Source organism: Ambystoma mexicanum, chromosome 8 (genome assembly GCF_040938575.1).
Source record: "Ambystoma mexicanum isolate Mex_15411 chromosome 8, UKY_AmexF1_1, whole genome shotgun sequence".
NCBI lineage: Eukaryota > Metazoa > Chordata > Amphibia > Caudata > Ambystomatidae > Ambystoma > Ambystoma mexicanum.
In genome coordinates this window covers 968,708,823-968,722,962 of record NC_090929.1, presented here as the reverse complement: position 1 = coordinate 968,722,962, position 14,140 = coordinate 968,708,823, and the positions used below count along the sequence as shown (strand labels likewise).

The 14,140-nt window shown below is 39.5% G+C and overlaps 1 protein-coding gene across 1 annotated transcript in view; it reads left to right on the top strand.

Annotated features, from left to right (window-relative positions):
• EPHA8 (EPH receptor A8) overlaps positions 1 to 14,140 on the top strand; it is a 1,837,897-nt gene that overhangs the window by 818,299 nt on the left and 1,005,458 nt on the right. The window lies entirely within an intron of this gene.

Sequence of the window (14,140 nt, the reverse complement as noted above, 5' to 3'; positions counted from 1 at the left end):
ACACGCACTAATAGGGGGCTTGCACATGTACAATCACATTAGCATCAGTTCAGATTCACTGCCACTATATTTTCATGAATGTTAGAGTGATTGTGCAAGTGCAAAGGTATTGTCATTCTGGCCAAGATCCATATTATGGCCCGATTCACTAACTTGTTCCTGGTTCAAATTAAAGGATTCATTAGAACATCTTCAACATATGTGCCAGAATATGTTACACCCGATTCTGCAATGTCCGCCCAAATGTCTGCATCATATGGTCACATGCCCATAATGTGAATAGCAAAGGACTGTGTAGTGATGGAAACCAGCTGAGGCGTTTGGGCTATGTATGAGAAGATCATTGATGACCTTATAATCCATGTTTTTGGTGTGTTGTTTTTTTTTTTTTTGTTTTTTTGTTAAATGGGACAGCATCGGTATAAACTCTTGTTGAACCGTATAGATTTCTATCCCTTAATAGAAAAGCCATTTGGCCTTTTTTATTTGTTCCTTTTAATGATGTCTGGGCAACTGGGGTTTACGGCCCCTCACTGCGAATGTTTCCTTTATTACTTTAAAATGTATGCAAAGGGTTTGGCTAGCTCGACATTTCCCCCAGCCTAAAGCTCCAAGATTTGCAGAGGCCCGTTGCAAACAGTCATTTTTTGTTTGCTTGATTCTTGAGCCCAAAGTATTTTAAGATTTGTTGTTGAGAAACTGTTTTGCACAAAAAGGACATACACTCATCTTCCTTGGCATCATTTCCCTGAAGTCACTTGTTATCTCAACCAGGAGACCATGAAGTCCAAATTGATAAGGCAAGGTATTTTGAGAAGTCTAGTTAAGGTCTACATTATCTGCAATGGAGAATCAGGTTAATTGAAGATCATGAGGGGACATTGCACCCTAATATACCTATGTATCTGTTTCAGTGCCGCATCTCAAATGTAAAGCCCAATCATTTAAACACTCAAAATGTGCAGAAGTGCCGCAGTCTAAGTCAGCCTGCACCTCTGTCAGGTTGAGGAGGCCACACAACTCTTTGACCCATAAATGAAGCTTCCTGGTCCTGAACCCACCCTCAAATGGCTCCTCAAGGTTTTCGAAAGTCCCTGGCAAACAATTAATTCCTCCAACTGAACAACTCGAAATGTCTGGCTCATGCATTGCCCGTCTGGCCCATGTAAATTATGACATAGGAATGATACAGGCCGGGTCTCTTACATACTGACTCTTGGGGACGAGACAGATACGTCCCTAATGGGCCAACCTGCAGGCTTGTGCCTTGGCTGCTGGTGGCATACATCCTTGTACCAGCTCTGAAGGCAAGTTTTGCGCTGCAATGCACCCAGTTTGTGCTGCAATACAATGAAAGCTTTGCATGCGATGATGCACTGCCTCATTGTGTAGGCGGTCCCAATCGCACCATGCGGCATGTTTGCTCACACAGACATCATATAGCCTTCTGTTTTCAGCTCCTTTTGAAGATTAGTTGATATCTTAAGCCAATTCCCATGAAATTGTTCTCAATCCAGTCGACTAAAAGAGCCAAGTCTTTTCAAATAACTAAAGGTTCCAGCTTTGCATGTATCTGGATGTTATCATTCCAGCTTCCTTGAGTGGAAGTCTTCATCGTGTGCCAGACACTGGTCTGCCCTGGGTGGTCTGTGGTTTATCTGCAGCCTTCTGGCATCTTTCATTCGCATCCATTGTTGAAATGACACACAGTGTTTTTTGTACAAGTCATTTACACATTCGGCAGGAAGTGGCCTGCAGATATGACTAAACCACAGCGCTGGCAACACGCCCCTTATTCACTTGTGAGAGTGTGCAGCAGTACTTTCTTTGATTACTAAGGGTGGCTTAGGTGTCGGGGCGCTCATACTCAAGACGCGGCAAAGCGTTTGTGGGGTCAACAGAACCACACAGTCAGTTTACCTGAGCAGGTCGACAACCCAAATAAGCCAATGAAAGTGTCTATATATAGCAGTACAGGAACTTACTGTAAATTCCAAACTACCTGTGATCAGTCAATGTTGTCTCAGTTTGCAGTGATTAACGAGATGAGGCTGTGTCCAAGTGATCAGTTTGCTAACTGATTTTTAGCCTCTGCAAAGAGTAGGTAAACTTTACATTTGACCTTTTAAATGTATGTTCTGTCATAAAGAGCATGCCAATCTCTGCTTGATTTTAATGTGGGACAGATTACATAGGCGGCTTTGGCCAATGCAAAATGTTTGGTTGCCATTTATTCTGACAGCTATGTTTAACTGCTATGCCACCCTGGCTACATTTACGTAGGTATCTTTTCTGGGACCATAACATTAAAAACAAAAAGAATTATCAAAGGGTGCCAATAAAGAATCACGTGCAAAATAAGAGCAGTCAAAGTTGGCAAATTGCTACCAAATAATCCCTTCGAAGCAGCAACATGTTTGTGCAATCTGGACACATTTTCTATTTCAGAGTAAGACTCAGATTTTCAGTTGTGGTTTGTAATGTGTCGGACACTTCCTGAATGGAGGTCAGCCATTCTTGCGTACATACCTCTGCTCAACTGTTGTTGCTTGTCCTATGAACAATCAAGCACCCCCATTCCAATGAAAACACTTTGTTAAAAAGATCCCACTTTTACGAGCACTATCCCATATAAAGGGGTCTGTAACATTTCGCTCTGTAGCTGTTTTAGAATACAACTCCCATTAGTCCTTGCCAGTATGGGCAATGGTGAGGGATCACGGGATTGGTAGCCAAGGCCACCTGGAGTCAAAGGTTACAGATTCCTACAACATGGCAGTCTGCAATACCATTATTAAAGCGTGTAAATAATGTTCTTATTACAGGTGTATTGTGACATTACTACTGACCTGCAATAAGACATAGCAGCACTACAGCAACAATACTCAGTTATTGCAGTCCATTGTGATGTCACAATGCCTGCTGCTTCAGCCAGCACACAAAGGAATTCCAGCTGTCACTGCAGCACTTGATTAAAGCTGTAACTAGCTTTTCAAATTCCTTTCTTGTACAATAGCTTCCTGTGACCCTTTTCAGCCATAAATTGTTAAGTATGTGTTTGTGGTGGCATGTGTTTGTTTTGCACTGCTGGGGCTTAACAAATGAGGTGAAGAAACAATCTGCATGTTAGTCTGTATTTTAAAGTGCAATCTTTTTAAAGATGCATTTTATAAAACTGCTTAAACTGTTTTTCTGTAACAGATTGGAATCTGTGCATTAGCTTTTTTTTATCCAAACAGTTTCTACATTGATTATATCTACAACAGGAACCTTTCTTACAATAGATTAAGCAAGAGCCCAGATAATAAAGGAGATTGCAGCGGGTGACCAGGTATTATATGGAATTAAATATTACCTACCTATGTAAAAACGATATTGCAAGTCACATCAGAGTTCCGTGACCTTGTAAATAAACACAGCCTTCAGCATTGTTCCTCTACTTGGACCTGTAACTCCTTGGGGATTCCTTCTAACAAACAGAAGAGGGTGCTTTGACTCTTTGAGAGTTGTATACTCTCCATCCCATTGTCCTACCTGTGGACTTCATTGCAAGTTTCACAGTAAAATCTCAGTAATTGCACTGATTTATTGCCAAAATCATTCACCGCTACCACCACTTGATCCCTTGTCATCAGCACGAATTACGAGTGGTGGTATGGTGGTGTAAATCCCTATTTTTGGAGTCCATAACAATTCATTGAGATTTGTGGTGAATTTACCATGAGTGGTAAATCTGCATTTTAAATTCACAGATTTGTGGCCATAAAGTGAAGAATTTGCCTGTAGCATCAGACTGCAGATACATCTTCCACTTTTGCATATGTATTTGTGTTTATTTGAAGAAAGAGGATGTCCATTTCAAACAGAAATGACTTACAATGACACATACATAGATGGACGAGGTATTTCCAGGGTGTCTGTACAATAGCACAAAGATGAGACCAAGTTTTCAGCCGGTTTATGAGGTTGTGAAAAAGTACCAGGGTCAATGCAAACAGATTATACTGCCTAGTTTCTGCTGGCATATACTTCATTGGGAGGATGATTTTTTAATCAAACTACTATTTTTTCAATAAAGTTTAATCTATTTTTTAAACTTGCAGACTTTTGGTGTTGACTTCAAGGATCTGTCACATGAGTGCTGCTCAAACAAATGGTGTGTTTGCATCGCCAACCTTGGATATATATATTTATATATGCTCCACTGTTACCAGTGTTTGCAAACTTTGGCTGTTGCTAGCAGTACTTTAATGGGTCAAGGTTGATTATGCAAAACCACCGCTCACAACTACAGTAAAGATATAAGATATAAGCCAAAAAAGACTGCAGCCCAGTATGGCCCAGACCATCTCATGCAATCTCCAATACACATCATCCAGTCATTCCAGAAGATTCACACCAAATAATGTATCATAATGGATGTTGCCAAGTTTCATATCCCACATTCTTTTTTCGTTTTTCAGTTCCAAAATGATGCAGAGTCTTCAACCGAACAAAAACATTATTAAAACCCCGGGATGAAGTGGATGAAGACTTCCGGTAGATATATTGTATAAGAAAGAAAAGATCCTGTGAAGGCCTCTCGCTTATCGAAGTGGTACTGATGGACATACAGCAGATCAGTAGACACTTAATTAAAATCCTCCTCTCTGAACGTCTATACCATTTCTAATAACTCTTCAAATAAAATGCTCCATTACTACCACTGTTTAAATTCTCAGTAAACTGCCATTGACAACTAAAAGTATTTTATTATCAATTCACAGTAGAGTAACAAGAATATTTAAAAAAAACACTGTTTCCTATTTTAAACTGTCCACATGTAAACTTCCAATAAAGAATCCCAAAATGTTACAACCTTTAATTTGTGTATATATGCTGCGCCTGCATTTAATGGGGGGAATTTGCACCAGAAAATCCATTCCATTTCTTTTTAAATAATAGCAGTTTGCACAACTAATATCATTCTTAAATTCTTTATGACTATATATTTAAAAATAAAACCAATCAAACATATTCTTCATGAAATTAAACACAAAACAACAAACACATAAACACAATGCATTCTCTCTTATACAAACCACACAGTAACACACTCAAGCAAACCAAATCTAAAAAATTCAAATCACATTAGCACACACCATAAGTGATGAAAAAGCATTGTAGATAAAATCACGTTTCTACTGCTTGGTGATCATTCTTTTACTTTGAATGCAACAAGTATACTTCATGATTCTATATCATGCACCTCAATAAAATTCAATTTTGTTCCTAATAAACAACTTCTAATAATGATTTCCACCCATTTTCTTCATATACAGCAGGACCACTTCATTGTTAATAAGTACAGAAAAAAAAAAAAAAACAGAGTCCAATTATCAACATATTATCAAATCAGACCTTCAACAAAACAATGACAAACAACTGATTAATGCCAATCATATTTTATCACAGGTAACATGAACTGCACATTGTGAGTTTTGCAGTCAAAATGAGAAAAGTAAACACAATGGGGAGTTGAATACTTTTCAAAATCAAAACCATAGAAAGAGGAATATATTGTAAGAAAACTAATAAAATTCCCAACACATTCACTGCAACCTATCACAATGAAGTACACATTTTCAACGTGAACACCAGCCAATTAAAAACACTGAAATACATACAAAACCCTGCCCAACATTACTAGTAGCTGCGATTAATCAACATGGCTACAAACCATACCTGCAGCCGCGGCTACACGTATATGTTCTACAAACTAAAAATAAAGCTAAACCAACCTTCAAAACTTTAAATAAGACAAGACAACACCTAAACACACAAAATAATATATACAGATACAATTCTGTGCCATATTATCCACATAACAATATGATAATTGCACATAAAATGTAAATTTATATACACGGCTATAAATATAACCGCGCCCTACAGAGACAACCAATGAAAACAGAAAAAGCATTTTATACACACGGTTACACAAGACCCATACAATTAGAAAATGTACTTCCGCTCCCTCAAACTCCAAACAAGTGTCACTAGCACACATACCAGCCCCCCTCCACTCTCCATGATCCTCCTCCACTCCCCTGATCTCTCCCCATTCAACAAAGCACTCGATACATCTATGATGCTACTCCACCCAAAATGTTGCATAACCGCGGCTACCATACGTCCACAAACACATAATGTCCCATTTACCATAAAATAGCTGCAGCTGCACAGGGTACCACGTCAACCTGTGAATAGCAATGCTGCACACTGGATGGTTACTGAGTAGCCACGGATACAGTTCTAGATGGCCAATTTCTAAAATCATAGCTCAGAACACCTAACTGATGAAGAAAATGCAGTGTAAATACACAAATACAATAAAATACACAAAAATAAGGTTTTTATTAAATTTGCGGTTACATTTCATTGACTTTCATCATAACTGCGGTTACATAAATTGGATAAAAAGGGGGCCTTACTTCAGGCTTTATTGTACAATACAACTTAAAAGATCTATACATTACGACACCACTCATGTACTTACATAAAGTAGATGAAAATAAAGCAAGCAGAGAATAATACCCAACAGTAAACTAAGTAAATAAACATTACACATCCACGCAACATAATACTATAAGTAAGAACACACAACCTGAAATACATTTTACGGGGCATCTTAAAAATAGAATACAATTGATCCTTTTTATATTCATTTTGTTAAACAAATTTCTTCTCTTTTTCTCCAAGGTCTCAGACACGCAAAAGCCTGAAAACACACAGCCAAAATAAAAAAGAGGCCGAATACCTACCAGGTCACTGACCGTGGCCAGTGAATGTTCAGTCCCAACGTCATTATACCTATGGAAATAACATTCAAAAAGAAATTAAACAGTAACAACATAAAATATATAGCTGTGGGAACAAAACTACTCGCACCCGCTGTTATCTGTATTCCTTTGTAGCCTTGTATATAGCCGTGAATATCGGCAAATGAGTGAAAAAAACAATTATTTCATGCCCCTACAGCATCACACCAAGTGTCCCCCTCGTCTCTGCCAGCTCTCCCCATCCCCAGATGGCCTCCTCGCCTCCCCTGCCCTCTCCCTTTGCCTCCACAATAAACACTATTTCTGTGACACAGTTTGTTTTCAGATGTCAGCTATTCGCGGCTATAACATAACCGAGGCTACGGAAAGCTTCCTGATGCAAACTCAGTCCCTAGACCCCCACCAACTCCACAATTTTACTTTTTGCCCTCTAGCCTCCCCCCACCTCTAGCCTGATGGCATTTACATGTTGTTAACCTACAAGTAATTTTCTTCCTGCATTTCATTTTCCCATTTCCTCGGCTATAGCCACAAATACCTCTTGAATCGAGAGAAAAACTAGATGGCAGTCGTTTCATTTCTAAAAACACCCAGTTTCTGGTAAATCCCTTAAATATCACTATCTATTTTTGGGAAGAGGCTACCCCCTTCTCCGTCAAATATTAAAAAAATGACTGCACAGAATAACCCCAAACCATGCATTGACCGCGAGTCAACGCTTCATACCCAATTTGGTTCAGACCTGGTCCAAATCCGTCCAGCAGTTTGGGCTGTGCACTTTGACAAATATATACCTTGTTTGTCTATGGAGAAATGAATGGGAATTAGGCCACACTTTTTATTCTTTTTTTATGCTTAATAACTTTTTAAAAACATTTTCTAATGAATCTTTATACAACTTTCCACATCTTTAATCACTTTCCACATTTCAGCCAAACCCGTTACTCAAATCAAATGTAATTAGTGATAGGATTTTGAGGGGTTCTCAGACGCACCTTAACTATGGGGTGGCGACCACTGCCCTATAATATGCATCCTAAGGTGACAAGTGCTTCAAACTAAAGAGAAGTACTTTTGCAAACATTGAAAAGGACATTACTAATTGCCACTGAAGACGGTGGTGGGGTTAGGATGTGTGTTGGATGGGGGAGGGCAATGGGAACTCCCTCTTTAGCAAGTATGTTAGGTTTAATCCAAGTTTCAACGAGTTCCATAGTTGGGCTGGCTTTGATTGTAATGGGCAGTGGATTCCAGTGCAGAAGGACAAGAAGTGGGAAAGGGCAAAAGCAAAAGGAGGCAATGGGAAGGAAAGGGACAGTTAGGTTCCGTGCAGTGGAGGAGCATAGGGATTGAGATGATGAGTAAACAAAGATACAATAAACCATGCACTGAGGAGTAAGACCATTGATAGCATTATAGATTTGATGAAGTAGCTGTTGCTCTGTGAGAGACAACCAGCATATTGTCAGTAGGTAGAAGTGAGGAAGGTTCAAGGCAGGGTACAGAGGCTGAGGGTAGTAAACCTGAGAACTTTGACTAGAGGGATTTAGGAGTAGATAGGAGGGCTAAAGAGTAGGCTTGAGCAGTAGTCAAGTCTGTTTATGATAATGGATTTTAGGGTTTTTTGTGGAGCTGTTAATTAGAAAAGGACACATTTTCTAAAGGTTGAGGAGGTTAATATGAGCAGCAGATACAATGATAGGGATGCATTGTGGCAGTCATAGGTCAATATCAAAGGGGACCGACCCCAAGATTGCATGCCTTGAATGAGGTAGCAGTAAGGTCAGGTGGGGAGAAGAGAGGAGAGAGAAAGGCAGGGAAGGCATCCGAAGCCTGCAGAAAGATGACTTCCATTTTTGGTCATGTTCAATGTCTTGTACATCGATGTTGTGATGCAATGTGGGTTTACTGCTGCTATGCATCACTGCAGTATTGGGTAGAGCTTAGTGTCCCACTCCCAAGCACAGCTGCAGTATGCTCAGGTGCTATTGTGCATTGTAGTTGTATGTTGCTTGTCTGATATGTGGAGGGATACAGTCCATACTATTTGAATATGTCCCTTGCCTCACATTGCATTGCTGCATATGGGACCGCATAGATGGGGTGCTCAGGTTGGTGCCCACCTTCACTCCATGTGCCACTTTCCAGCAGAGTGCACAAGGTGCCAGATTTGCCTGCTGTTCATTCTTTGTGAAGTATTGTGAGATGCTTTACTTTTGTTTTAGGCTAAACGCACACCTTTTAGGCATGATGGGGAAGGGTAGCTTAAAGGCTGCCTATGATAAACTACAGTGACCTTATTTCCTTGTAGAATTAACCCGATTTTAACCATGCATTGAATTGAATTGCTTGCATGGATGATTACAAGAGTCATACACAAAGTCGGGGAAGAACATTGCCTGAGCTGCAAGGGTGAGAGAGCTTTGACACTCACCCCAACCAAAGAAAAGGCTGCTTTGGAATTCTGGATTCAGAGGGGCTGTCCCAGGGCGATCCATGCCTCTCTATGGAGTGCCACATTGCTGAATACTCCTCACACACTGAGATTGGTCCATTGAGCAATAGGAGAGAGTTGGTCGTGGCTTCCTATCATAGTCTATATTGACCATAATCCCTTTCAGAATAACCCACATAGAAGAAAACCTTAATTTTAGATAATGATGTCATTTCCTGCAGGCCCTGGTGATATTCCCACACAATCTCCCTTTCATTCATTGAAAGGCATGCACGATGACTTTATCACGTGTAAATAAACAACAGGCACCATCTTGGTCCGCTGGTCTTGCTAAGAGGGACCAAACCAAATGGAATATCATATCCAGCTTCCAAAATGGATAGTAAAATATAATACAATACAATATTTTGTTACTATGGTAAAAGAGCAAACAGAAGATTACAATTGATTAGGACACATCCATTATATATTGTATTTTTTACATGATTCCATGAAAAATCATCTGATAAATAAACAGCCATGTATGCCATGTATGCACAGTTGAAAATAAGGATTTGATAAGGTGGGTACATTTCAGCACAATCCAATACTTAAAATGTGTAAGAGTGATGAGAAACAATTCTATTGTTAGAATGATAAGGGCTGGCAAATTTATCCTGCACATTCATTCTTTTCTTTTTGATATGTTTATATTAACAGATGTAACAAGGTAACGTCATACGTGTGATATAAATCCTCCTGATGATACACCAAAGGGTGGGGAAACACGTGTAGAGGTGAACATGACGAGGACATTGAGGTGAACACAAAAGTCAAGAGGACACTATACAATTCAAGGATCAATATTATTCTCTTTGAATTATGAACAGTTTGGGAAGAGTCTGACACCATAACGCGTTAATGTTGGAAGAACAATTAGCTTAACCAAAATTGAAAAGGCATTAATTTAAAAATGTTCATCACCAGAGATTGGATTATTTAAGAATTCTTGGCAGACACAAAGGTTGCAGTTAAAAGCAAGTGACTAGACAACTATAGAATAGTAATAATATAAATTTGTCCAGCTACTGATGACCTTCGTTCTATCCATCTAGGCAAATATGCCCCTAAGGATGGAGACATGTCTACTTGGTGGCTTCTGATTTCTTCCGGACAAAACACCAAATATGTTTGCGCGATCGTAAACTACTTGAACGCTATCCTGAGGTCCCCCCCACAACTATAAGGAACGTCAAGCCTGAGGCCTCAAAAGGTTGCGTGTAAGACTGAATCTCTCTGTTTCCACAGTCAAGGCATGTTATGTTGTGTGGATGTTGAAACAAAAGTTTGAAACAAACGTTTTTTTCTTTTATGATAAAAAACGGAAGTTTTTCAATAAAAAAATAAATAAAAAAAAATAGAATAGGAATATTGCCTTGAGACCAAGTGAATGCATGCACTTCAATGTTTATAAGATTTCCCCAACTTCTATGCTGGAGGCCTTGCATGGCCAAGGTTCTTCAGATTGGATGTGGTTGTAAAGCCAATTTGCATTAAGTATTTTGGAGTGGTAAGGGAGGAAAGTAGAAAGGCTGGTAGTTGACTGGGTTGTTGGAAATTGACAGACTTGTATTACAGTATGAGTGTCCCTATAACATTTTTTCTATCCAAGAGAGAAACTCCGAATCCAGCGGTGAGATTCAAGAGAGTGGAGAGTTGAGTGCGGGTATTGGGCACAAGGATCTTAACTATTTGTGGTGCAAACATATACATAGGATGGCGGAATGAGTTTACAGCACATATAATTGGTATCAGGCAGAATGTGGCCATTTGTGAAAAGAAAACAAGAGATGATGAATTAGGGCTTGGGTGTTATTTAGAGTATGAGGGCGTTGGGGAGAGAGAAAGATTGACAGATTGCATGTCTCTTATTAGGGAGATCATAGAGGAAAAATACATGGAAACGTCACTGGAAGAGAAAAGGAGAAGGAGATTGAGTGAGGTCTGTTAGGTTTGGGAGAGACTGGTATCCAAAGCAGTTATAAGCGGGTAGAGGGAATCCATATAGGTGTCTGGGACAGCAAGAGTGTGTGACTTGCATCAGGGCAAAGGTCAAGCCACAAAGTTGTTTTCAATTGCCAAAATGTGCAGTTAACCCATTGTAGTGGGACGGAGCAATATAGTGTGACTGTATGAGCCAGGTAAGTGTATTGGAAGGGGGCTGTTGAGAGTAGAGTGGCGGTTGAGGAAGAGATGCTTAATTGAGGAGGCATAGGGATAAAGGGGGAGGATTTCACTTTGGCTAAGTAGGGAACAAATGGGTCATGGTAGATGTTTCATTTAATCAGTGAGGTTGTAGAGAGGGAGACAGAGCCACTGAAGCCATCAGATGTGGAGGTGTTGATAGGACAGATGAGGTGCTGTATGGTGATATAAGGGTTAGGTCAAGCAAGTTACCATGGACATTTTGCAGTAAGTTGTGATGGGCATAGACGGAGTGGTCAGAGAGGAGAGAGTCAAGTTCCCTGCATTGGGGAGTGGAGACATTTTGGGGGTTTGAATTCTCCCATGAAGATGATAGAGGCCTAGGTTGATGGGGAGTCAACAATGGACTTCAAGATCAATAGTAAGATGTAAGGGAAGTAGGGGGCCTGTGTATGACTAGCACCGGGAAAGTGTAGGGGCAAGGAGTTATCTAGTATTGTGTTCAAAAGAGAGCTTATTTCTCTGATTGTTCAATGTTTCCCATCATGGCCTTTCATTGCCCTGCTTCACGACCATTCTGTTTAGCATTTCTTTAAGGCCTTCTTTTTCATTAATTATCTATTTACCTTTTTTGCATTATTATGGGAGTAGCGGTGTAGTGTTCCTCTCGTTATGGTGGGTTTTTGATGGATTTGTATAAGAGACACTTCGCATATTCTCATTTGGTTTCATAAGTGCCACAGCAATGTTCTTTAGGGTGTTCGTTAGTTAGAGGGCATTACAATATGTCTTGGGTACTCCACTACAATTTAGATGAATCATTGTGTCTACTAGGAGCAACCATTAAATAAGAAGAACGATGCAGGGTATATTATGTATCTAGATGCACCAATCAAATGGGCATGCATGCTCCTTGAATATGAAATGAGCATCACAAAGCAACATACAAAACTCATAAATAAATTCAGTAATACTTGATACACACTCTGTTTTTGTATTGCATTTGCTGACTTTTATGATATTTTTTACCGAAATGAAGTACGAACGAACAAATGAATACACACTCTTGCAATTATTAATCAATAAACATCTGATAGGGGGGAATAACATAAAGTGGAATATGCAAGAGAAGTGTGAACAACACAGGAGCATTAAAACAAAACATAATAAGCAGCTGTACCACTCCTTTCATTTCCCACATCCTTTTCCCCACTCCCATGCAGGATATTCATCCCATTTATGGCCAGTCGCAGAGCTATTTAGATGTTTGTTTTTTTAATGGAGATTCCTATAACAATTGTTGGTCCAGAGTATAATTAGTGGAGATACAAAAAACAAGAGGAGTTTGGTATCTGCTCTTTCCAACATCGAAAATCCTTACATTGTCTGAAAGGACTGATAATGGTAGAAGGTTCATGAGGCCATGCAGGGAGGTTATCACAAATCGCAGAACTGTACTTTGGAAAAAATAATTTAATAATAAGGAAAACGTATGGATGGGTATTTTCTAGGAGATAATAGGTAAGGTTGCTGGTGTTTGACTGTATGATTTCAAAACCAGGAGTAGCAATGACCAAGCACTGGATTAGAAATTGACCAATTGGCCAATTACGCATTTGCCAAATACACACACTCCCGCTGGCATTCTATAGCAAATATGCAGGACTGTACAAATATTGTTTGTTAGGTCAAAGAATTAATGACGGATTGAGGAATGTTGTCTTTAATAAGAAAATCTTGAACTACCTTGCATTGATCAAGCTACGTTATGTCACACATCACTGTGACTGACACATAAAGAATGTTCTGCCAGCCTCAGCCACCCCCTGCCCAGGTATCATTCCGTTTGTGGTTTAATTTTCAAATCTGGTAATTGTAATTGTATGTCACCATGCGTTATATTCTTGGTTATTAAATATAACTTTACTGAGGAATCAGTCGGGCATCTTGGGTTCGAGATGCCAGCTACAAATTTATTTTCTTCACAGCTCTCTGGCTAAGCGAAATTGCACAGCATCAATCCTTCCATTCCCGATCTATGCAGAGGTGCTCATAAGTTTGAATATGTCAATGCCTAATAAGTGCTTATCATGTGACCACTTAAACCCAGACATTTACAGCCATAAAGCAAAACTCAACTCTGATTCAGAGAGGATAGTGCGGCGGATTAAGAATAGTCCACCTTTTGCAAGTTCAAAAACCAGTAGGGCTGACTCAGTCCTTCATACTTCTCAGGACACCTAAATTGGATAATAGCATTAGCTATTATTACAGTGCTTCCAATGTGGAGGAAAATGTCAATAAGCACTATATTACAGTGGTTTATTATTAATTCTCTTGGCAAAAGCAGTACCTCTTGCCACTGCTTATTTATTTTAAAGCCACTATTCCCCAAACATGCTTGGTTAACTCTGCTGTATATGTAGCTGATTGTTTAGGCACCCACTAAATTGCATAAAGCATAGTCCCGTCCCAGCTCCCATTCCAGTGATTCAAGACCAGACCATTAATTTAAAAATAAGTAGGGTATGGGTAAAATAGGAATGACTATATATGTTAAAGATCTATCTTGGACGGATGCGAAATGTTGTCATTTGCCATTAAACTGAGTTATCAACTAGTGTACAGTTGTTTTTTAATTGTTTTATCTTGCTGGTGTCATTTCAATAACCTCACGGGG